The 25,510-nt window shown below is 52.7% G+C and overlaps 1 pseudogene; it reads left to right on the top strand.

Moving 5' to 3' along the window:
* Positions 1-279: 279 nt before the first annotated feature.
* LOC136303439 (forkhead box protein J1-like) lies at positions 280-2,735 on the top strand (annotated as a pseudogene).
* Positions 2,736-25,510: the final 22,775 nt, after the last annotated feature.

Genomic DNA, 25,510 nt, shown 5'->3' with positions numbered 1-25,510 from the left:
GGCCACACCCATTTAAGCCCCACCCCTTTACCTTTAAGCCTCGCCTATTTCCACTTTAAGCCCCGCTCACACAAGCCCTGCCCACTTTCATTATCCCTGCTATAACCCCACCCCTTTATGCTCCTCCCACTTCACTTCCCACTTACATTCTGCCCACTGAAGCCCCGCCCCCTTTCCCCCAGACCTCGGTGCCGCTCATTGGCTGCAAGTGGAGCAGCCCCACCCCTACGGCCCAATCAGCATCAAGCTCCCCCCACGGCGTCAATAAACCATGCCCACATGGCCGGAAATGGAGTTGTGAAGCTCGGGGGGCTGCCCTCGAGGGGCTGCGGGAAGCGGCGGGGGCTGGGCTCAGCCCCGCACGGCGCCAGAGGAGCCCGTTCAGCAGCCGGGCGGGGAAATGCCCGTTGGTGGCAGCGTCCCCCTCGAGCCCAAGGCTCGGCAGCGCTGCCGTTGCCCCAGAGCCGCTCCAGCCCGCACAGCGGCAGCTGCTGCGCTCCGGCCGCACTCTGACTCTCTCCGTTTCTCGGTCTCCTGGCCCAAAAGCAGCGCCGGCATCCCGGCTTTGCAAGGCCGGAGCCAAGGCCGCGTCCCCCGCACGGCATTTCCCCAAGGCTGAAGCCGCCGGGTCGCTCCGAGGGACGCCGCGCTTGGGGTGGATCCCTGCTCCGGGTTAGTTTGGGGGACCGGAGGCAGGGGGAATGACGAACAGCAGCAGAGCGAAGGGAGCGGGGATGGGATAGGATGGGGCGGGAGGGGATGGACGAGTGGTTTAGGGTCCGTAGGGTGGAGGTGTCGGACTCTGAGGTGCCGTCCTGACCCGTGGCAGGTGTGAGAAACCGCCTTGCTTGGTGGGAGGGCAGGACTGGATTTGTGTTGTTTGAGGGCGGGGAGGGGATGTTGATTTTCTTTCGTTCTTTCTGCGGCCAAAACCTCGCCGGGCACTGGGCGGGGTTGGCTTTGGGGGGCCCGGGGTCGCGAGGCTTCGAGGGAATTTCCCCGAGGCTCGGGGCTGCTAAAGCTCCCCCCCGGGGCGGACGTTGCGGCTCCCGCGCCCAGCGCCCCGGGGACGCGTGTCACCCAGCGGCACCGGGGACACCCGGCGCTGTCCGGGTGCTGCTTCTCGCTGAACCTCAACCCTCTGCCTCTTCTCCCTGCAGCATCTGCCCCGTGCATTTTCTGCCTCCACGTGAGCCCTGCCCGGCGCCGAGGCCATGGCGAGCCCCAGCCCCGTGCTCGAGGCTCAGGAGCAATCCAGCTCCAGCCAGGAGCAGCAGCAGCAGCAGCAGCGCCGCGAGGAGCCCAACCTGCTGTGGCTGGTCAATCTCACGGGCGCCGACCTCGGCCTGCCTCCCATCTCCGAGGATCCCAATGATCGCTGCAGCATCTGGGAGAACCTGGTGAGCCTGGTGGACTTCCAGAGCCCGGGTTTTCCCCTGACCTCCGAGGAGCTCTGCGACTTCCTCGACATTCCCAGCACGGCCGCGTCCTCCTCCTCCGCCTCCAGCGCAGGCGAGGTGACTGCGTCCCTGCCCCAGACCGTGCCCAGGCCCCCTCCGCCCGCCGAGGACGTCGACTACAAAACCAACCCGCACGTCAGGCCGCCCTATTCCTACGCCACCCTCATCTGCACGGCCATGGAAGCCAGCGGGAAGTCCAAGCTCACCCTGGCCGCCATCTGCAAGTGGATCCGCGACAACTTCAGCTACTTCTGCCGCGCTCATCCCAGCTGGCAGGTAGGAGCCGTTGGCAGGACTTCAACCCTGGGGTTTGTTCTCTTTTGCATCTAGAGCGCCATCCGGAACAACCTGTGCGTCAACAAGCGCTTCGTCAAAGTTCCCTGGGACAAGGGGGAGCCGGGCAGAGGCGCCTATTGGAAGTTTCACCCTCAATACACCAAGTGGCCCAAGAGCAGCAGCTCCGAGGGCCGCGGGGCGTTTCCAGAGCAAATCCCGCCAGCCTCCAGCAAGCGAGCCCAGCCAGCAGCTCAGCGTGCGCCCAGCCCGGCCCATGGCAGCCTCGAGGTGGGCGCGGAGCTGCAGCAGCCGCTCCAAGAGTTCGAGGAGTTTGGGAGCAACCTCTACAGCGATCCCATGGGGAACGAGGAGGGGCAGCAGGTCCCAGAGCAGTTCCCGCAGCAGGTCCCGGAGCAGTTCCCGCAGCAGCTCCCGCAGCAGGTCCCGGAGCAGTTTCCAGAACAGTTCCCAGAGCAGGTCCCGGAGCAGTTCCCAGAGCAGTTCCCGGAGCAGTTCCCAGAACAGTTCCCGGAGCAGTTCCCAGAGCCCTGCCCCACAGCCCTGGTGGCCGAGGCTTCTTGCCTGCCCAGCGATGCCCCGGGCGACCCCGAGGAGCCGCACGAGCTGACCGCACTGATGGGCAGCATTGACTGGGAGGCTCTGCTCAGCCCCTCCCTGGAGCAAGATTTCCTCGCTCTCGACAACCTGGAGCTGCCACCTTCCACCCTGGCTGAAGTGTTGCCCCTGTGCCCGGCAGGGGAGCAAGAGCAGCAGCAAATCCCCGCCGAGCCCGGCCTCACCACGCCGGGCTTGGATGAAAACCTGACGGCCGCGGCTTTCCTGGAGGTTGCCTGGAACGAGGAGACACCGGAGAATCTCCTCCCCAGCTGCAGCTTCCTGGAGCAAGGGGCTGAAAACATCCAGGCCTCGCTGCCCAACACGGATGTCATGGACTTTGTGGACGACCCCTTTAAATCTCTCGTAGAGATGGGCGATTAGACTACATTAGATAGGATAGGATAGGATAGGATAGGATAGGATAGGATAAGATAAGATAAGATAAGATAAGATAAGATAAGATAAGATAAGATAAGATAAGATGCTGCTTCCCCTCCTGGGTGGGACCCGGGGGCGTGGGGGGGAGACAGGACCTGAACAGGATGGGGGGACACGGGCAGCGCCCCCCTGTCCCCGCTGTGCCTCCCCTGTCCCCGCTGTGCCCAGCCCCCCAGTGCCCCCCCCCATACCTCCCAGCGCCCCCTGCCCCCCCCAGGCCCCTCCTGACCCCCTCAATGCCCCCCTGCTCTGCCCCCCTCACCTCCCCGGCACCCCCCTGCCCTGTCCCGCACCCCTCCCAGCTCGGCCCCCTCAAATCCCACCCGCCCCCGCGTTCTCCGCTGCCCCGGCGAGCGGGGGGGGATGGGGGGAGTGAGGTTTGAGGTGAGGGGGGGTCTGGGGTGCAGGGATGGGGACACGGGGGTCAGGGAGTGTCCGGGGGGGGTCACCACTCACCCCAGAGTCCTGCCGGGGGGAAGGGGGCGCTCCGTCCGGCACCTGGGGAGAGGAAAAGGGGGAGGATTCCAGGGAGGGAAGAGCAGGGCAGGCAGGATGCAGGCTGGGGGGAGAGGCCAAGGAAAGCCCCCCGGGGTGGGGAGGCACAATTTAACCCGGAGTTTTTGGTGTTTGGTCCCAAAGGGATCAGGGGATGGCTGAGGTTGGAAAAGGCTGTGGTCACCCCTGGCCACGTCCCCAAGTGCCACATCCACACAGCTGTGAAACCCCCCCAGGGATGGGGAGTCCCCCTGCTCTGGGCAGCCTGGGCCAAGACTGCCTTTTCCAGGAGGAATTTTCCCTCAGATCCAACCTAAACCTCCTCTGGGAGCCTTTCTGCCTCACCATGTCACCCGAGAGCAGAGCCTGACCCTCACCTGGCTGCCCCTCCTGTCAGGGAGCTGTAGAGACCACGGAGGTCCCTCCTGAGCCCCTTCACATCCCTCAGCCTCTCCCGGTGCTCCAGCTCCATTCCTGAAACATTCATTTTGAAGAATTAAAGATTTTAGTTGAACCAGATATTGCTGAAGTAAGACAGATAGACTTCCCTTTTGATAAGCAGAAGCTGGATTTAAGGAACTGATAAATCATGGGGCCTGTCAACTTATGTTTGTGTATTCTGACTAATCAATAGGCTTCAAGAAGGACAATGAATTCATAAATCAAATACTCCTGGGAAAACAGGATTCAGTTGTCACGCAACACTAAAAGGTTAAAAAGTCAAAGCAAAGAAGACTCACTTACTTCATCATTTTGAGACCCCGCCCCATAAAAAAGACCACCGACCCATTTCAAAGAACAAACCACGCACGCTTAATAGCTTTTGGCTAATTACCATTCGAAGCGGGGAATGGGATGTACTAAAGTCATGAATATACATTTGTGTTTTGGGTATTCAATACTTCTGTAGATAAAAAGACCCTGTGATCTTCTGTGAGCGCGCGTGTGTTTGGGAGCTATCCCGCAGGCTGCCCGGCATCGTAATTAAACATACACTTTCTAACTTTAAACTCTTAGAGAGTCTTTTGTCCGTCATAGTTGGATATCGGCATTAGGGCGATATTCATATTTTTTTAATAATTCATTATGGCGAGCCAGGCAGGAGCCTGCTCTCTCTCGCTGAGGGGGCCATCGGGGTCTAGGACCCTTTTGGGCGCCCCCCAGGATTTTCTGGGTAGAAGGCTCCTGCGACCCCCTGATGCCCCCGGAGACAGACCAGAGCCTGCTGGAACTACGGACAAAAAGGTATGTTTAAAAAATAAAGTAAAGAACAAATACTGAAGACAGGTACCTTTGAATAGAGGCAGCTTGTAAGTCATAAGAGACATCTTATGCAAAGCAGAGGCCTGAATGAGTTTTGGAAAAACTCCGCGGAGTATCGTAGATGGTTGTTTTGTTTCCAGGTAAAGAACCTGGCAGTTGGTGGCTGCATCCCGAGTGGCGGGGCAGCAACGGCGGCAGCAGAGCCGCTGGTCTAGGGTCTTGTTGGTTCTAAAGCAGTACTAGCTCCGGTTTCGGCTTGTAGTTTAAAGGTGCACCTTGGTAAAGCATAATCTGAGGGGCTAGCCTGAGTTTTGAGATGCAAAGGGTCCCGTTTTGAGTCGTGGGCCCGCGCACCGGATGTGTGTGTGTGTATTGCGGGCAGATCTGTGTCTGCTTGGCGATCCCGAGGTTTTGTGATTGTGAATCAATTTTGTACCGTTTGTGCTGCGGTTTGTGAAAGCTTGTAGAGCAGTCGTTTCTGTTTGTGTCATTTTGGAATCTGCTACTAATCTCTAATCTCTGTGTTTTTGGAAATTCTGCAACATGGAAGAGATTTTAAAATCCCCGCTCATTGGCGGAGAGATACCTCTGTCTGAGAAGGAGAAGGGATTTGGGAAGGCTGTGGCGTCTCACGGGAAGGCTGTGTGCTAGTTTTGATCGTTTAACTGATAGTGTGACTTCAATTAGTTTGTTGTTCAGTAGAAAAGCCCCGTGAGTGAATAAACTGTAGAGGAAAAAAAAAAAAAAAAAAGGAAAAAAAAAAGGAACAAAACAGGCAAGGAGATTTTTTTCCCCTCTCTTTCTATCTATGCCTGACATAGCTGGTGATCAAGGGTACTTAGTGTCACCTTGGTAGTCAGACAACAGGCTGAACTCACAGCCTAAGGCTATGTTTCCCAGCTCTTTGTAAAACGCTGAGGGATTTTTGGCAAGTGGAAGTTTGCAATTGCCAGAGTGTGTGATAATATCTTCAAAGTGCTGTAGTCCTCGGCTGCAACTGCAGAAGAGCGAAGGGGGAGTGTGGGATCGAGCCCCGCCCCCCCTTTCCTGCAGGAGGGTCTGTGCTGTGTCCCGGCCGAAGTCTGTAGGATTTTAAGAATGTATTCAGAGTCATAGAGGATCTCCCCCCCACCTTGGCTGCTTCCTTTGCGAGCCTAAAACTGTGCCTGACTGATTGGAAAAGTTTTCGTTTGTCTGTTTTTGCTTTTCGTTTGTTTGCTTTAATAAAAAGACGTTTATCCTTTTCTTAACCATAAGTTCTTGTCTCAACAGGTAATGCTTCGAGCCTTAGTTTGAAAACATCTGTTTTGCTTTTTATGCCTCGAGCCTTGTTTCGATTTTTCCTTTCTTGCTTTTTAACCATAATTCTTTCCTCAACAGCTGAAAGTACAGCTAACTTTTTCCTTTTTAAAGTCAACAAACTGGTTTTTGTTTCGTTTTGTTGTTTTTTCTCTCTTGTGTTGATTTTGATATATGCCCAGGAATAGGAGGCACAAGAATTGGGAAGCTGGTTCAAAAGAGTTCCCCTGCCCAAGGAGGGGCTGCTACTGTAAGCAGTGGACTGTGCTTCGTGGTGCACTCTGTCAAGGCTCGTGGGTCCGATAAGGGTACAAGTGGCTAGTACCTAAGAGTGGAACCATAAGCCCGCGCAGCAGTAAAATATTTGAGTTGCTGGAAAACGAAATTTCAAAGATCTTAAAGAAACCAGTACAAATTCCTAAAGTTGAGTGTGGCCAGCATATTTTTGTACCAGAATAATACCAAGTGAAACTTAAGAATTAGAATAAGATCAAAAAGCATTAAAAAAAAAAAAAAAAAAAGAGAATTCTTAATAGACACAGGGGCAACATTTTCAGTGCTGAATAAGGCCCTAATACCTGTAAACAACGACTATGTTATGGTAAAAGGAGCAACTGGCCAATCTGAAAAAGCTTATTTTTTTTGCAAACCATTGAAGTATAAATTGAAAAACAATGAAGAATTCATTGATTTTCATATATGCCTAAAGCTCCATCTGCACTTTTGGGCAGAGATGTGCTAGAGCAGCTGGAGACAAAAATAGTATTTAAGAATTGGAAAATTATTTTGGAGGTAAAAGATCAACAATATGTAGAACTGTTAAGCTTAATGATGATAACCAAAGAAACTGAAGTTGCCAATGAAGAAGAGAATTTCAAAAAAATAATAAATCAAGTGTTTCCTGGGGTGTGGGCTTCTGACATACCAAGCAGGGCAAAGAATGCACTATCCGTATAGGTCAAACTTAAAGAAAGAAGGCAGCCAGTAAAAGTTAAACAATAACCCCTAAAGAAGGAAGACAGAGAAGGGATTAGTCCAATTATTGAAAACATTTGAAGATAAGACTACTAAAAGAGTGTCAGTCTGATTTTAACACTCCTCTCTTGCCAGTGAAGAAGCCTAAGAGATCATACAAGCTAGTACAAGACTTAAAGGCTGTTAATAAGATAACTGAAGACTCGTATCCAGTAGCTGCTAACCCTTACACCTTTTTAACTCGTTTAATCCCTGAACTAACCTGGTTTACTGTTTTAGATTTGAAAGATGCTTTCTTTTGCCTCCCTCTCCATGAAGCCGGCCAGAAAATCTTTGCATTTGAGTGGGAGAACCCCAAAAGTAGACGAAAAACTCAGCTCACATGGTGTGTTTGCCTCAAAAGTACAAAAACTCCCCCACCATATTTGGGGAACAGCTTGCAAAAGATTTGGAGTCTTGGGAACCTCCACCAGGAGAAGGACAGTTGCTCCAGTATGTGGATAACCTCCTAATAGCCACCCAGACCCAGGAAACATGTGTGGACTGGACGGTATGCCTCCTCAACTTCTTGGGCCTGCAGGGATATCGGGTGTCCCAGAAGAAAGCCCAAATGGTGAGACAAACAGTAATTTACCTGGGCTATGAAGTGAGTGCTGGACGGAGAACCTTAGGGCAAGATCGCAAAGAGGCAATATGCCAGACCCCAAAGCCTCAGACAGTGAAAGAACTGAGAACCTTCTCAGGCATCACAGGATGGTGCAGACTGTGGATTTATAATTACGGATTACTTGTTAAACCTCTGTATGCCTTGATCACGGAAGGAAGCAGAGATCTTCAGTGGACCAAAGAAGCGGCTCGAGCCTTCGACCAGCTAAAGAAAGCCCTCATGTCAGCACCAGCCTTGGGACTTCCAGATGTAAGTAGGCCATTCTTTTTGTTTTCTCACGAGAAGCAAAGGATCGCTTTAGGGATACTAGCACAAAACCTGGGCCCGTATTGAAGGGTAGTTGCCTACCTCTCTAAGCAGCTGGATACGGCAGCTAAGGGGTGGCCAGGGTGCCTCAGAGCCGTTGCAGCAGTGGCAGTGAACATCCAAGAGGCACGCAAGTTCACCCTGGGCCAGAAGACGACGGTGCTAGTGTCTCACAAAGTGTGTACAGTCCTGGAAGCGAAAGGGGGGCATTGGCTCTCCCCACAGAAATTCCTGAAGCACCAAGCTATACTGGTGGAACAGGATGATGTTGAGATTGTGGTAACTAACATTGTGAACCCAGCTTCCTTCCTCAGCGGAAGCATGGGAGAAGCAGCGATCCATGATTGCCTGGAGACCATTGACGCCACCTACTCCAGTCGCCCGGATCTGAAAGATAGCCCACTTGAAAATGCCCAGACCTGCTTTACTGATGGGAGCAGCTATGTCAACAGTAGGAAAAAGCATGCTGAGTATGCAGTTACCTCAAGCAGAGAGACTCAAGGTATGCATTTGGAGTTGTGCATGCCCACGGAGCCACTTGGAGAAAGAGAGGACTGCTAAACTCACAAAAGAAGAATATTAAACACGCACAAGAAATATTGAGAGTGTTGGAGGCAGTACAACTACCTGAGAAGGCAGTCATCATGCATATCAAGGCACACCAGAAGGTGAGCTCGGAATTGGAAGAGGGGATCATGCTGGCAGATAGAGAGGCAAAAGAAGCAGCAAAAAGTGAGATACCTAATGAGACAATTGAAGCAGCATTAATTCCAGATGGAAAAACTTCTATTGAGGGTAAGCCAATATACAATAAAGAGGATAAAAAACTCATTAAGGCAGAAAAGGCAAGTTATAACCAGGAGGGATGGGCTGTAACAGAAGAAGGGAAACTTGTAGTACCCTCCTATTTGTTGTGGGCATTAGTACAGACGGAGCATGAGAAAACACACTGGCGAATGGATGCCCTGTCTAACCATTTCAAAGAAAAGATCATGGCCAGGAAATTGCAGGGCACAGTGATACAAGTAACTCGTCAGTGTAGCCTTTGCCTCCCAACTAATCTCAAAAATACTCCAAAGCCTAAAGTGGGACAAATTGGGAAAGGCTGTGGACCTGGGCAACAATGGCAAATTGACTTTACAGAGCTGCCCAGGAAGGGAGGACATCGTTACCTATTGGTGTTAACTGATACCTTCTCAGGATGGCCAGAAGCCTTTTCTGGCCGGACAGCTAAGGCCCGAAAGGTAAACAAGCACTGTTACAAGAAATAATACCGAAGTTTAGAGTTCCAGCCACCATATCCTCAGACAGAGGGCCACACTTTATTTCAAAAACTGTGCAGCAAATAAGTAATCACCTGGGAATAGATTGTGAATTGCATACCCCATACCACCCTCAATCTAGTGGTCAAGTGGAAAAAATGAAGCACTTGATTAAACAACAAATTGTGAGATTGGGGCAAGGAGTAAATTTGCCCCGGCCCCAGGCTTTCCCATTGGCACTATTGCAAATTCGAACAAAACCAAGGGCAAAAAAAGAAACTAAGCCCTTTTGAAATACTGTATAGAAGGCCATATGCAGTTCAAAAAAGAACAACACCCATGCAAGTAGGGGAAGAAACCCTACATGAGTATATAAAGGCCCTAAATAAACAACTTCGAGAAATTGAGAAATACGTGGCCGAAGCTCAAAACCGAGAATTAGATAAGCCAGTATGTATATGTTAAGTCTTTTGCAGAAAAGACCTTGGAACCACAGTGAGAAGGACCATTCCAGGTGCTTCTTACTACCTTCACTGCAATCAAGATCAAAGAACAGAAAGCCTGGATCCATCACTCCCGAGTGAAGAAAGCCCCAGAAGGAATCTGGAAGATCACACCAGGTGATAACGAACTGAAGCTGAAGCTCACTCAGAACTACGAAGAGATAGACTAAGAGTTATTGCGGACATTATGTGGAAAATTGTAATTATTGCAGTAATTACTGTAACTTATTTCCTTTAAAGAGTGAATGAGAAATTATTTTGCACAGCAGAAAAAAAAAATCCCTAGTGATCTAATTCTGAAAATATACTGTTTCCTTTAGAAACATCTTGCTCAACACTCGATTTCAGAGTTTCACCCACAGATTACAATTCTTTGCATTTTGATGTCCCTGAGCTCCCCACCTTGTGGTTTCCAAGTGCAAACAATTTCCTCAGTGTTATTCACGGCCTGAGAGAAGGAAACGAGTGTGTTCACCTTGCTGTTCCCCACAAATGCCAAGTGTATAAAACACAAATCCTACAGGTGAGTATCTGAGATATTCCCCTGGCCTTTCCTGGCACCACAACCAGCTCATCCCCACTCAGGAAATGCGAAGGGAATTATTCCCAGCCCAGAGTTTCAAGGAAAGATTCATCCCAGCTTCCTTGGCTTGCAAAATTTGGTCATTTCTTAGGGGACCTCCAGGACTCACCTTCTTCCCCCGAGGCAGGAAAAATGGTGCTGTGCTTTCACCTGAGTCACAGCTGGGCCTGGGCTCCACATGCTCCTTGAGAAGGAGGAAAAAGAACAGGATTCATTGACAAGAACCTGGTTTGAGCAGAAGGAAATGAGTAAAGCAAGTTCTCGGATTGTTTTAGTGGAAATTGTGAGAAGCTTTCCCTCACAACTTGGTTTCTTTCTATTTTTAGTTCTTCCATTTGGGCAAATCCTGAATTCCACCCACCCCTGACCACCAGCACGAGGAATGGATCCCAGAGACTTGGGAAGGCTGCAAGGGATTTTACCTCTCCCTGCTTCCGTTGGGAACAACATTCCCAAAGATATTAACATGTAAATGACTGTGAGTGCACATAGGAACCAGTTTCCCCTTGGATGGGGAAGGAAATCCCACCAGGCTGACCTGGCCATGCACATCTCCTGTGGAATCTGCTTTGCTTACACCCAGAGGAGCTGAAACCCTTTGGAACCACCAGTTCTTTGTCCTTTTAGAATCATCCCAGAATCCCTAAAGTTGGAAAAGACCTCCAGGAGCATCAGCCCAGCTGTTAACCCAGCACATCCACAGGATTGTGAAACACTTTCAGGGCTGGGGCCTCCACCACTCCCGGCATGGAAACCAGGAGATGAAGTCAGATGAGAAGAAACTGAAGAAAAAAGGAATGAATTTTTTCTTTTTTTTTTTCCTTATCTGGAAGGTAAATACTGTTTTGTTGTTGTTGTTGTTGTTGTTGAGTTTGTTTGTTTGTTTGTTTGTTTGTTGGTGTTTTTTTTTCCTGGAAATTTGAGATCCACATCACAAAACATTCATAGAAAACACAACTCAAGTCGAAATATCTGACATTTGCCAACCAGTGCCAAGGGTATGGCTCTGGAAAGCGATAGGGAGGGGAAAATGGGGAGAGAAAAGTGACCTCAGGAAAGGGAACGGATAAAAATCCCGCTTTAGAGAGCCATGCCAAGTCAGAACATCCCAGCCTTCAGTGGGGTGTTTGCTGCCTTGTTTGAGCTGCCTGGCAAACTGGGAACTCACACTTCTTATGTTCCACCCCAGCAAGAAAAGCTTTGGGGCAGGCCTTGGCTCCAGGATGTCCAGCTGAATTCCCTGGATCCAACTGAACATGGAGCCTGCTGGGGAACAGACTCCTCATTCCTTTGGGAATTCACCCCTGGGAATCTGCCCAAGCCCTGCGAAGCTTTGGGCTCTTTTCCTTGGCTTCTCTGAGTTTACATCCCCACCCAAAGAGGAGAAACAACCGATGAGGGCATTTGTCACTCCTTCAAATCTGATTCTTGCGGGGAATTGGAGCCAGCAGATGCACCGGAGATAAGGGGTGGGATGAGGCCCAGCTGAGCCCTGCTCTGGGGGTGCTGGGGAGGAGGGGATGGCACCACCACAAAATTCACAGCACAGCTCTGACAGTCAGGGACCCCAAATCTGTGTCTTCAGGAGCCCAAACACGCTGCGAATCAGTCATAATTCATCAGCTCTGTATAAATTCTTTTGTCTAGAATTCACATGTTCAAGCTTTCTCTTCTTTTAAGGCTGCCTGTTCCTTCCCTGCTGAGCATTCCTGCCTCCAGCCCGAGCTGTCCCAACATCATTTCAGCTCCTACTCCACACATTCCCAGCACTTTTTCCTGCACTTTCTGCCCACCAAGCAGAAATGGAGCTTTTTAGAAGCTTCTTACAGTGACACCTGAAAGAACAGTGCTGCCGTCAGCACGTTCCCAGCCTTTCTTCCCTGGGAATATTTCTTTCCCAGAGCCAGCCTCACACCCTGTGTGCCCCGTAGGAAAAGTGCTTTCCCTACAAAGCTGAAGGGATTTTCAGGGAGTCCCACCCAGCAGAAAATGCCTGAGAGGGGCTGTGGATGGTGTCCAGCAGCTCCTCGTGGCCCAGCAACCTTCCCCAAACACCGAGCACTTCCAGGAAACGGGAAAGAAACACACATCCCATGGGCCTGGGAAGAGGGCCTGGCTGAATCTCTGCTCCTCACACACATCTTCAGGGGAAGGAGGAAAAATAAACGGGCTCCAAACAGGATAAATGGCTCCCTGCGGGGCTTGGCTGGGGGTTTATCCTACAGCCACAGCATCCCAGTCCCAATGGATGCAGGGCCTGGCTCAATCCCAGTTTGGGGCTGGAAGAAAAGCACCAACAATCAGCTTTGCTGAGGCAGAAGCCTGTGGTGGAGCTGTGAGAAAACCTTTGTGCTGTTGCAATGTTTTCCTCATTGCTTTTGTGCGCTCTGCAAACAGATTTGGCAAGCAGGCATTGTTACCCTGGGATCCTCCTCCAGGATTTATTGGGGGTGTTTAATACCTGCCACAACCACCCTGCATTTCCCTGAGCTGGCACTAAATGCTGGCCCTGAAGTGACAATTTATGGTTGGGTCTGTTGTCTCAGGATAAACCACAAAGCCAATAGTGGTTGTAAAAGTGCCACTCCCAAAGCGTCCCACTCCCAAAGAGTCCCCTTCCCAAACTGTCCCAAACTGTCCCATTCCCAGTGTCCCATTCCCAGTGTCCCATTCCCAGTGTCCCATTCCCAAAGTGTCCCATTCCTAGTGTCCCATTCCCAAAGAGTCCCATTCCCAGTGTCCCATTCTCAAAGAGTCCCATGCCCAAAGAGTCTTATTCCCACAGTGTCCCCACTCCCAAAATGTCCCAATGTGTCCCATTCCCAGTGTTCCACTCCCAAAGTGTCCCACTCCCAGTGTCCCACTCCCAGTGTCCAATTCCCAGTGTTCCAGTCCCAGTGTCCCACTCCCAAAGTATCCCATTCCCAAAGTTTCCCACTCCCAGTGTCCCATTCCCAGTGTCCCCTTCCCAGTGTCCCAGTCCCAGGGCCTGGGGAAGCTCCTGCTGGTCGTTCCCATCACCTCCCAGCTGAGGGACAATGAAGAAAACCCAGGGATAAAATGTCTGCAACTCCTGTTCTGATAACAGCTGGGAAGGTGCTTTAGCCCCCAGGCAGTGCTGCCTCCAATCCAGGTTATCTTTGGGTTGGAATCATGGAATTTGGGATGGAAGGACCTTCAAGCCCCACCCTGCCACGGGCAGGGACACCTCCCACTGTCCCAGGGGCTCCAACCTGGCCTTGGACACTCCCAAGGATCCAGGGGCAGCCACAGCTGCTCTGGGAATTCCAGCCCAGCCCTCCCCACCCTCCCAGGGAGGAATTCCTTCCCAAGATCCCATCTAAATCTCTCCTCCTGTAGTTTAAAGCCATTCCTCCTTGTCCTGGCTCTCCAGGTCCTTGTCCAAGGTCCCTCTGCAGCTCTTTCAGGCTCCCTTGTGGTCTTGGAAGGCCCCAATGAAATCTCCCCAGGTCTTTCTCTTCTCCAGGCTGGACAGCCCCAACCCGCAGTCTGAGCAAAGTCTCCTGCCGCCAGCTGCAGAAAAACGCAAAAATATCCAACAACTTCTCCAATTCTGCATTTGTAGTTAATGAAACAGATTGATGAGGGAAAACCCAAATTGCTTTATCAGCAAGGCTGAGCTGAACCAGCCCCTCCTAAACTCCTGCCCCTTCCTTGCTTTGGAAACACAACAAATGGAAAGATGGATGCCTGCACTGAGCTGGCTTTGAAGTGAAAGTCTGACTTTGGTTGAAGACAATTATCAGCTGAGAGAAGGGAGGCCGTGCCAGCTTCTGTGGCAGGCCCCGTGCCCTTCCCGCTGCGGCTGCGTCGGCAGCCCTGGGGGCTCCTTCTGCCGCCCTGAGCCCGCAGAGCAGGGCAGCGGTTGCCGATGGCTCGAGCCATCAAATCATTCAAGGTCCTGTTGGGCTCTCTTAGACACTTGGGCCGAGGGATTCCTTCCGACCTGGGCCACTTTGGGTGGAGCGGGGGCAGGGCCGGGGCAGGTGGCAGGGTGTGCATGGGCCCTTTGTGACATGGTGCAGCAGCGTGGTCACCGTGGCAGGGAACAGCACAGGGTGTCCAAGGAGCCTTTGTGACACGCGGTGACATAGGTGCTGGCAACAACGCAGCCACGCCACAGTGCTCGGAGCACGCCACGGGACAGGACGCGCCAGAGAGGTGCTGTGAGGAGTTCCCACACAGCCCGCTCGTTTGTGCCCGACCCGGAGCCTTTCCGAAGCGCTGCTCCTGCAGCTGACCTCGCGGCCAGACTGCGGGACTTGGTGACTCGGAGCTTTCCCGAGGCATCTCCCAACCCTGCGGTCGGTGCCCTCGCGGCCAGACCACAGGATCTGGTCACCTGAAGCACCACAAGGAGTCTCCTGTCGTTGTGGCAGGAGCCCTCAAGACCAGTGTGCAGGACTTGCTATCCTGCAGCCTTCCTGAGGCTTCTTTGCCGCAGGTGCCTTCAAGGCACAACTGCACGACTTGTTGCCTCAGGGTTTTCCCTGGTTTCCTCAGAGGCATCTGTCTGAAGGTGCCCTCGAGGCCAGACACTGACATGGCGGGCAGATTTCGCGACCTCTTCACAGTTTGCTGGAGGAGAAGAAATACAAGCCCTGGAGATGCTCCAGCACAACCCCCTCAAGAGCTGGAGCAGTTCCAGCCACAGCAGGATGGTGAGTGGCAGAGCCGGGCCACAAGGCCGATGGCTGCGGACAGCTTGGCCCCATCCCATCCCCGTTCCCATTCCGCCCACTGACAGGATGGAAGAGGGGCCGAGGCTGCCCCTGCAGCAGCTGTGCTCCATCCCCTGGGGCATCCCGGGGCTGTCCCTGCCTGGGGAGAGCAGGGCTGGCTTCTCTGGCCTCTCCTGCAACCCCTCAGCTCTGGCTACGCTCGCTCTTTGCCAGATGCAGCCATGGAGCAGACACAGGAGAAGAAGCCCACCCGTGGCCGCTTCCGCAGATCACTGAAGGTACGTGCAGCCATCCCCGCCTGGGCTGGGCCTGCTGTCACTGCTCGGCCGAGCTCCGTGCTTGGAGCACTCCATGGAACGCGTCTCTCTTCCCTGTCCTTTGCCCTCCTGCAGATGTTCCGGAGGCTCGTGCCCATTCGACGTAGGATGACCAGAAGCCGTGCAACAGCTGAGCCTGACCGCAGGCCGACTGAGCTCCAGGCAGAGCCCAATGTCAGCCCAGATTTGGCTCAGCGCTTGGATGCTGCAATCAGTGACACAGCAAATACGGACATGGCAGTGACTGAGTGCGTGGTCTTCAGAAACACCAACACAAAGGAGACCCTGAGTCTTGGAGGCCAGGAGAGTGTGGCAGGAGGGGAAGCACTTCTTGGGGAAAGCTGCTCCCTTGGACAGCGCTCCAGGTCTTCCCCATGTATCCTCCAGGTGCCAGCCATGGTGAAGGACCTTCACCAGAGACTGGCGGCCTGTGTCACTTTGGATGCCAGGATGCGCTTGGACTTTCTGAGGCTGGCCGAAGAGCAACCTGCTGACGTTGTGCTGACCCTCCTGCGCTGTGCCCCAACGTGTGACAGGTATGGGGCCCACCTGCCTTGAGAGCTCAGGGCTCAGCAGCCTTTAGGGCCCATTGCCCTGCAGAGCCTGTCCAATGGGCTCTGCCAGACAGGCGGAGCGGTCCAGGACCCTTGGGCCCCTCTGTTCCACCAGCCTGCTGCCATGCTCCCTCCCTGCCCCTCAGGGCACCAGGGCTCTGTCACCTGGGCCTCCACAGCTGCACAGGGCATGCTACTGTCACTGAGACGGCCCTGACACAGAGCTCCAATCCCACAGAGCTGCTGCAAGCATGTGGAGAGCCATAGGCTCGTCAGCTGTGACAGCGGAGAAGGTGCTGCCAGCACTCATCCGCGTGATGGAGGATTGGCCTCTGCATACAACGACCACCTCCGATGGCGACGACGAGGACGTTTTTGCCCTGGCGGTGAGCTTCTGGAACCGGCCTCTGCTCGCTCCCCGGTCGCCTCTCCATCAGCTCTCCGTCCTCTCCCTGCCTCAGGCACTGGCTTAGGGCAGGCTCAGGGGGCTCCAGGCCCGTTGCTCCCCCTGCGTCTCCCCTCGGGCCCTGCCACACGGACATCTTAGCACTGAGCTCTGTCTCGGGCTGCTTCTTTTGCAGGCAACTCTGGGGCTGTGGCTGACTGTCCAGGTGCCCAAATGCCACAGGGCAGTGCTCCTTCATTCAGCCCGTCTGTTTGTTGCTCTCCTCTTCCACATTGTCATCACCACACAAGAGATGCCAGTGGAAGTTGCTGACTTCTGGAGAGCGTGCCAGGAGGAACACGGCCTTCCCAGCAACCCCAACAGGTGCCAGTCCTCCTGTCTTTTCAATGTCCTTGTGGCCGGCGCCAGCGCTCGCCGTGTGACCTGGGTTTTGCTCTGCACACAGGTTTGCGGTGCAGGCCATGAAGGCTCTGTTCAGCCAAATGTGGTGGAACACAGAGATGATGGCTATGGAGCGCAAGCGTGGCTGGGACACGCTGCTCTGTGCTGACACCCAGCACTATGCCGTGGGTCTGCTGGCCAGGTGAGAACCCCTTCTCTCCCACATTTGTCCCCTGTGCCCCACACAGTCCCTGTGCTCATGGCCTCGAGGGCCTCGTCACCGAAGGACGGCCAAGCCGACTGGAAAAGGCTGGCAGAGGAGGGTGCCCAGAAGGGGCCGCCTCCCAAAGCGCCCACATCCCCCTCCAGGGATACTGGGGAAAGACCGGACCTGTGAGTTAGACCTCCTGGGAGAAGACTGTCCCCCCCACCTCAGGCTCTTGCTGCCTTTTTCCCCCTGACAGGGAGATGCGCCGTCACTTGGGCCACAGCTGTTCCCGCATTGGCTTCTACCTACTCCAGCCACTAAGCAGGGAGGAGCCACACTGGGATCTGCCCTCCCTGGCATTCCTGGTGGAGGTGAGCCAGCGCTGCCTCGCTCAGCTGCCTCTCAGCCCTCTGCCCTCTCGTAGCTGCAGCTGCCTGGGCCGGTGCCCGAGCCCTGTGCTGCTGCTGCTGCTGCTGCCTGGGCCCGGCCCTGTGCGCTTCTGGGCTCCTGCTGTTCGGGTCACCTGTCACTGCCCTGTGCCTTTCAGGTCATCAAGTTCCTGGACCTGAGGGAATGCGCAGGCCGTGTCCTGGAGGAGATGTCAAGGCACCTGCGGGGCACGTGCAGGCAGAGACGTCACCTGGCGCTCAAAGGCCTTGTGCTGCTCAGCGAGGAGCCCTCGATGGTGAGAAGGGGGCAGCGGCTGAAGCTGCGCTGGGGAAAGCAGCCCCTTGGGCTGGCTGGGCTTCAGGAGCTGAGGCAGCTGCTCCCAGCTCTCCTGCCTCCTGCTCCAGCTGCTCGAGTGCTTCGGGACAGGCCTTTGGCCTCTGGGCCCAGCAGCGGCAGGGTGGGCTAGCAGAGCCAGGGCGGTGTTGGCGCTGCAGCTGTTGGTGGCTTCCCAGCACAGCCTTGTGTTCCATACAGGCCGGAGGTGTACGCAGCCTGCTTCCAAGCCTCCTGGAGCGGCTTGGGGATGCCGACGGAGAGGTGGTCGCCATGTCCCTCTCTGCGCTCACCAATGTGTGCCAGCGGAAAGACTCCGTCATCGGCAGGACCACTGCCCTGAAGCTAGCCGACCTCCTCCTGTCGCTCTTTGGAAACGTAAGGCTCTGCGTGCCACGGGCATTAGCTGCTGCGCAGAAACTTTGTGCCCTGGGGATTTTTAGGCTTTTGCCCGGCTGGGCTGGAGAAATTGGTGCTGAGGCCTCCTCCGCTTCCTTTCCTTCAGGACAACAGCCAGGTGCAGCTGCTCTCCATTCAGCTTTTCCAAAAGGTGATGGGCTTGGTAGCGGATGAGGGCAAAGAGCCACTGAACACAGTTGTGAGCCAGAGCCTGCTCCCACTCTACTTGCACTGCCACGAGGTGAACGAGCGCGTGGCCAAGGTGAGGCGTTGTGTGATGCCGGTGCATCCCTGACAGGGGGCTCGGCTGCCTCCTGCCCGGGCACCTCTCCCGGCTCGCAGCCTCCTGCTGGCCCTGGCGCAGGGACGCAGGGCCCGTGCCCTGGGCTGGGCTGCGCTGCCAGCTCCCGTCTCTGCTGCTCCCCAGGCCTCTCGGGAAACGCTGCATTGTGCGGCCGGCTTCCTGAAGAGGAGCGACCTCGAGCACGTGCTGAAGACGGAGAAGCTGTTCAAGTTCGCCGAGTGCGTGGTAAGGACGGCCTCTGGAGAAGCCCCCTGACGGCGGGGCTCGGTGTGCGGGGCTGGCAGCCGTGGCCCCTGCCCAGCGCCGCACGCAGGGGCTCCGGCCTGCGCCCCACACGCCGCTCCCTTCCGTGGGGCCGCGCGGGCTCTTCTCCAGGCTCCTGTGCCCCGAGTCGGGCGCCGACGGAGCGCCGGCCCAGCGGGGCCGCGGGGCGGGGCGGCACCGCGGCTCCCCGGGCAGCGCCCGGCCCTCCGCCCCCTCCGGAGCCTGGCGCCCGCTGGCCGGGCCTCGGGGCTGTGCGGGCAGCGCAGGCCGGGGCTGGGCGCCGGGAGCGCCCGGCCGAGGGGCTGAGCCCGCGCCAACCCTTCCCTCCCTCCTGCCGTTCTCTCCAGCTGGCAGACGACAGGAGCCGAGCGGCCGAACACCTGCGCCTGGCCCTGCCCTACCTGGAGCACCCACAGGAGCCCCTGCGAGAGGCGGCCATCAAGCTCATCGGTGAGCCACGAGCCCGGGCTCCCTCCCAGCCCCAGCCCCAGCCCCAGCCCCCGTCCCGGCAGCGGCATCCGCGCCCGGCGCCGTGGAGCCGCGCCTGCCCTCGGGGCTGCTGCCGCCCTCTGCGGCCGTGCCCTTGGGCGGCAGGATGCGGCAAGGGCCCGGGCCGAGCCCTGCCGGGGCAGGAGGCCGTGTGGCCACAGGGCTGGCAGTGCCGCTGGCAGGGCGCCGTGCCGCTGGGGCCCTGACAGGCTCTGTGTTCCCAGGGATCGCCGGGGTGCGCCTGAGGAGGCAGAAGGAAGAGCTCCAGGCCCTCAGCGAGGGTGAGTGAGGGCAGCGGGCTCTCAGCGGGGCTGCCGGGGGGAGCCGCAATGCTCGCGCAGGGGGCTGCAATCCCTGTCCTGGCTGCGGAGGGCCTGGCTCCCTGTGCGGACAAGGGCTGGCGTGCGCAGAACACGGAGAGATTTCAGGGACGCGGGCGGGGCGATTCGTGTTTAGCACCTTGCGGCGAATCCCGTTGGCCCCTCTCTCCTCTCTTGTGGTGGCCACGGCAGGAGCTGGCTCGGATGGCCCTTGGCAGGAGGGTCTCCTTGGACTCCCGCACATCCGGGCTCTGACCGGGGCTCTGTGCCTGTCTCTTCCAGCTCTTCAGGCCCTGAGAGATGACGACAGCCCCTCCTGGATAAGCCTCTTTGTCCAGCTGATGTTCGAGGAGCGAATTGCAGAACTGCAGTCATCTGCTGGCTCAGAAAAACCGGTGGCCTTAGAAGACCTTCAGGGGCCACAGAAGATGAGACCGCCTGGAGACAGAGGAGCCGGAGCTCCAGGCACAGCTGATGATTGACACAGCTGATGCCTGTGGGAAGCTCCCGTGCCTTCAACCCTCTCCATGCCTTGCTACACCATCCGTCCCTTTTCCCTCCACCCTTCCTCCCTTTTGACAGCTCCATGTCTTCAGCCCTCAGACCATGCCCCTCCCCTTTTTTCCCTCCCAGCTCATCCCTTTGCTTTGCCTTCCATTAATAAACATTCAAAGAGAAGTTGATTGAAGGCACTGAGGTACTTTTCCCAAAGACTGGACTCGGTTCCATGGGATCACAGACTGGTTTGGGCTGGAAGGACCTTCAAAATCACCTTCCACCACACCAGGGTGCTCCAAACCCCAATGTCCAGCCCGGCCTTGGACACTGCCAGGGATGGACACCCCAGGATGGACACCTCGTGCCAGGACCAAGGCTGGTGCACATCAGGCACCCAAACAAGCCCCAGCAGCTGCAGCCTCGGTGGTTTAAATCCCAACCATCCAACATTCCCGAGCCGGCAACGTGGCAGTGCTGACCTCTAGTGAGAGGTCCCTGGAAAAGGGAGGATTTCTTGGGATAAAGTTCCCTTCCCAAAGCCTCCGAAGGCAACACCAGAACCCTCAACAACCAAAAAGCACGGGTGACAGTGTCCAACGAAAGGTTTTCTTTAAAAAACACCCCAAATTCACAAGGAAAGCGTCCAATCAAAGCCTCAGGGCTGGTCCCGAGGAGCCCAGAAAGGACCAGGACAGCTCAGGGGGACAGGGAGCTCCCAAACTGCTCCTTTGGGTCCCCTCATTGTCCTCCAGAATCCAGAACTTTCACCCAAAATGTCCCTCGGGAAGATGAGAATTTTCCAGGCACGTCAAAGAAATCTCCACTGCACAAAAATCTCTTTTAAAACCAAGCTTTAAGACTGGGAGTTCTGCTTAGATTGAAACGATGAAATTCAGGATATTCTACATCAAATGCAGCTTTTTGATTCTAACGGACTCCTCTCCCTGCAGCCAAACAAACGTCAAAGGCTCCTGAGCTTTTTGTGGCACACCAGGATTCCCTGGAGCCATCCCAGGAACATTTCCTGGAGTATCCCAGGAATATTCCCCATTCCTGGGGCTCCACAAACCTCCTGCCCCTTTACAGCAAGCTCAGCTCGGGTCAGAGATAATTGATCCAATTACCTATAGGAGGAATGAAAGCAAAGCAAAGCGCACTCTGCAGGAGCCCTGGGAAGTCCCTGTTCAGCAAGGAGCTTCCCACTGAAATGATGGGAAAATGATGAGTTCCAGCATGAAATTCAAGGCTTTTCCCTCTGGAAGCAAAATCCAGTCCTTGCATTACCTCTTTTTATTGGTTTTAGTCACTAAGTCTTAAAAAATAAATCGGTTTTCACATTGTTCAGGCTTGGAGAGGTTAGTGCTGTTCCTGAGCTGGGATAAATTCCTGAGGCTGGGCACTTTTTGTACTTCTGGAACTGGAGATTCCTCTGCAATATTCCCTGGGGAGCTTCTCCTCACCTTTTCCTCCCCCAGAAAAACGAAGCAGAGCAAGGAAGGTGTCCAAGAAGGAGAGGCTGGAGAAGCCCCACCTCCCTCCAGGCTCATCCCAGCACTTTCCTGATGGAATTTTCCCATTTCACAGCCAGAGAGCAACCCCTGGCCCCTGACTCAGCTACTCATGGAGTAATTCGAGCCAAGAGGCTGGAGCAGGTACTCACAGGTTCCACCAGAGCCACCATCCCCCATCAGGATCCTCTGGATTGTCCAGGAAGGAGGAATTTTTAGGCAATATTGGAAATCTAGGATCTAGGCTTGCCGCAAAGCACGGAGCATCTGCTGGCGCTGGGCTCTGCGTCCCAGGAAATTCAGTGGATTCCTGCTTCTCCACAGGGCCAAGCTGCTATTTCAACACACTTCTGTGGGCCAGGGTTGAGAAACAGGAGGAGTAATGAGCTGGGAGCTGCAAAAAAATAAAATTCAAGACATTCCTCAGCTTCTGAAATGGGCTAACCTTCGAATCCTTTCTCTTCATTAGATTTTTCATTACTGGGAGGTTTCTTCCTGAGAACAAATCCCAGGGATTTCACTCAGAGGTGGAGTTGCTGGCTGGTAAAAACAACCAAATCCTTTAAATAAACCCCTCAGCATTCTGGTTTTTAATCAGTGATACCTGAGTTCCAAGTTTGGACAGGTATTTATTCCTTAAACTAAAGGCATCAGCTTTTGGCAGCAATTTGGCCAAATCATCGTCCTTCTGTCTCCTGAGCCTCTCCTGCTCTTCTGCTCTGCAAAAGGAAAGCGGCGAAAGATGGTTTGCCCTGAGGGAAAAGCCTGCCAAAGCAGGGAACTGCTGTTATTTGAGTGTTAGTTCATATTTTAATGTTGTTGTTGTTGTTTGAACACCTAGGAAACGCTTTGGGGCAGCAGGTGAACGACCCTGAGAGGCGCAGGGCTCAGTAACTCAGTGTAAAGAAAGAGAGAGGCTGATTTCTGCAGGTTCCTTTTATTTCACTCCAAGATTTCAGTAGAAAGAGAAACCTTTTGGTTTTTCCCCAGATTACAAGGTGCTCCTTTTAGGATTTTTTCAGATGTATCTCAGGAGGAAAGAGCATTTACCTCTCTCACCTGTGGAAGCAGCCTGGGTTTGTGCACACTGCCAGAAAGAGTCAAACATGCCCACAGGCTTTAGTGCGTGTTGCTTAAACACATGCTCTGGACATTTTCCTACTGGCAGCAGAAAGGATGATGGGGACAGTTACATCAATTGAACTGAACTCTAGAATTCCATATCTAGTTTTTTAGTTCCTTTTTTTATGCATTTGCAAACCATCATCTTACCTTCTGCCCCTTCTCTTACTGTTATTGGATATTGTCTTGTTGGATGTAATGTTTTAGGGTAGCTCAAAATAAATTTTAACAGCTTGAGATTTCCTGACACCTTAATTATAGAGGTTGTAAGTCAGTCCGTATTTTTTTCTGACAGATGCCTCATTTTTATACCTCAAGCTTAGTGTATTAAAGTCTCTACTGTTTCAGAACCCACAGTTATCATGGATACAAAGAACAGTTTAAAATGCATCATTTAGTAATAGATACAAAGCTGAGGGGCAAATGGGCATCATGCACCCTTTGTGAGAAACCAACTCCAAAAGCTGTACAGACACATTGCCACTCACATCTCAGGGAAGGGATAGATTCTTTCATTTAGGTCAGCAGGAAATGGAAATTTTCTGGCAGTTTGAAACTTATCACCAACTCCTGAAGTTTTGTGCAAAATCCCAGTGTGTAACATCTGGGTATTTTGCAAAGTCACCTGGCTGCAAACCTCAGCCTCCAACAAATGAAGTGCAGCTCAGCTGTGAGGATTTTTCTGTAACATCTTTAGAACATAAGAGGTAATTAAAACCAGTTCTGTTGCCTAGTGTTACAAAATTGATTACAACTACATGCAGTAACTGCTTTAGACTTGGGAGTCATTTTTAAAAGAAAAAAAGTCCACCACATAAAACATTGCCCAAAAAATCCCCTTGCAAGGTAGTTTTAATGAATCTTTCATGGTCCAATGAGCTATTGTATTAGGTCATTCTCCTGATGAAGCAATGCTCCAATCTCATTACATTTAGTCAGAAAGAAATAAGCTGCTAGTGTTATTGGATTTCTTATAATTAGTTAAAAAGCAATTTTTTAGAATTTCCTTTCATAGGGTTGGGGGAGGAGGGAAGTTGAGACGAGTAATATTGTGCTGCATATAAGTAAAATATAGTGCTCCACACACAATAACCATTCCCAGCTGAGATGTGCTTTAAGGTTTGGGTAAGTCAGCCTCTTTCTCCTGTATCCTTCCTTCCCGCTCCTGTCATCTCTGCTTTTCCAAACAGCAAACCTGAGAACGAGCTCAAAAGGCTGAAAGTCCAAAGGAAAAACACCAGGCAGTCCCCATAGCTGGTGGTAATTAATAGAAAGTGAATCAGTTGCTTTGTATAGCAGATAAAGGAAAAGCCCAGCCAGAATAACTTGCCTCATCACCACATTGTGTTCCCAACAGAAATTAATTTTGTGAGCTGTGGGAGTTTGAAACAAACATGTGAGGGCTAAAAAGACCTAATGCCATCATCCCAGCACGGAGAGGAAGATAGGAAGGTGCTTTCAGGAGAATGGCTGCAGTCTCTGGGTAGGGACAATGTTTTCCCCCCTGTGGCCTTTATGAAAAAAGAGTAGAATAAATAGTGCCACATGTCTGCACAGCTGGAACATCTGTGACTGGTTGGCACAAATTTACAATCCTACCTGGCCGCCTGAATCTGGCTGTAATTGACAGACACGGCCGTAATGGCAACATCCTATCGATCTTCCCTGGGACCAGAGCACCTCAGGCTTGAACGACTAAATTGTGGTAAAAGAGCACGAGATCCCTCAAACATTCACAGAGAAAAAAAGCATTCTCACATTTTAGAACGTACGCCTGATTTTTCATACGAGCCCAAAGGCAGCCTGCACAAGTTGATGTAAAGGCATCTGATGAAGGTTGCTAAATACACAGAAGCTCATTAAGTGCCTGCTTCAAAAGAGCTGGAGCCTGGAAAAACTTTTCAAAATACCAAGTATGCTTATCCGGCATCTGGGTAGAAATCTGCTGTCAACACAGCTAGAAATGGGCTCATTGAACTCCATGGAGTTCTCCTAAATCCTTGTTTAACACGAGATACAACGGATGTGATTGCAAGTCCTTGTATGTAGGTGATAAAGCAGCCCATCCACAACAAAATAAATGCTATTTTATAAAACTACAGCTTCTTATTCAACATGCTGAAGGCACCTAAAAGTTTTGCAGTGCAGCATGAACTATATTGGCCCAAGTAAACAGCATGAAAACACAACTGGTGTGAGCAAAAACCCTCTCAGGTTTTCAATACCTCCACTCTCCTCCCCACATTCAAGTTTCCTCTAGATTCAAGATTATTCTAGTATAAATTCCTAAAGACATGATTCCATCTTTATACTAGTTGGCGTTTTTATTTATTCCCACTAAAATGTGTTTTGCAGAAAAATATTTTCCAATACAAAACTCCAAAACATTTCACAGACATACTTCAGAAAAGAAGAAAATCATAGGTTTGCTAAGGAATTCACAGGCCTGCCGTGCATAACTACAAACCTCTTTCAGCTGTGATCAAGACACCTTCTGTAGTTATAATTCTTAAAACTTAAGTCTTATTTACTGGATAGAAGCTTGGGGTTTTTTTGTTTTAGTTTTTTGGGGGCTTTGGGGGGTTTTTGCTTGGTTAGTTTTTGAGGTTTTTGGTTTTGGTTTTGGTTTGGTTGGTTTTTATTTTGATTATGTTAGTTTTATAAGAAAGAAAAAGCATGCTGTGATAAGACTGTGAGATTTTTTTTTTCCTGGGTTCATTTCTTGCTTTGGGAAGCACTGCCTTTTTAACAATATTTGCAAAAGAGGTTCAGGGATACAGTGAAACACACTCTAAAATACTACAGAGATAAACAGGGATCCACCATCCCTGTGCCCTGGATTCCTATCCCTCATTCCCACTCCTGGAAATGCTTTTGATAACAATAAAACATGTTGAACTCTTTTTTGTACTCGCTGACACCACTGCTAAATCCCAATAAGACATAAAAGATTTGCAGCTTGCTTGGATTTACATCCAAAAGAAACAAAAGGCACAAGACCGGGAAAGGGTGAAAAGTCCTCCACAAAAGCAGTCATGCTTTGCAATGTCCAAATGAAGGAAGACACACAAATATTTTCAGGAAGACCGAATGTAGAATGGAAACACTTGGAGATGGGCAAAAATAATAGAAAAGTGAGCAACCTGAAACTCCTGGCATGCCCAGAGAC

This window comes from Chamaea fasciata, unplaced genomic scaffold (assembly GCF_029207755.1).
Source record: "Chamaea fasciata isolate MVZ Bird 193981 ecotype frontalis unplaced genomic scaffold, bChaFas1.0.hap1 SCAF_34, whole genome shotgun sequence".
Classification (NCBI taxonomy): Eukaryota; Metazoa; Chordata; class Aves; order Passeriformes; family Sylviidae; genus Chamaea; species Chamaea fasciata.
The sequence above is the reverse complement of the archived record's forward strand: the minus strand, read 5'-3'. Positions and strand labels throughout refer to the sequence as shown.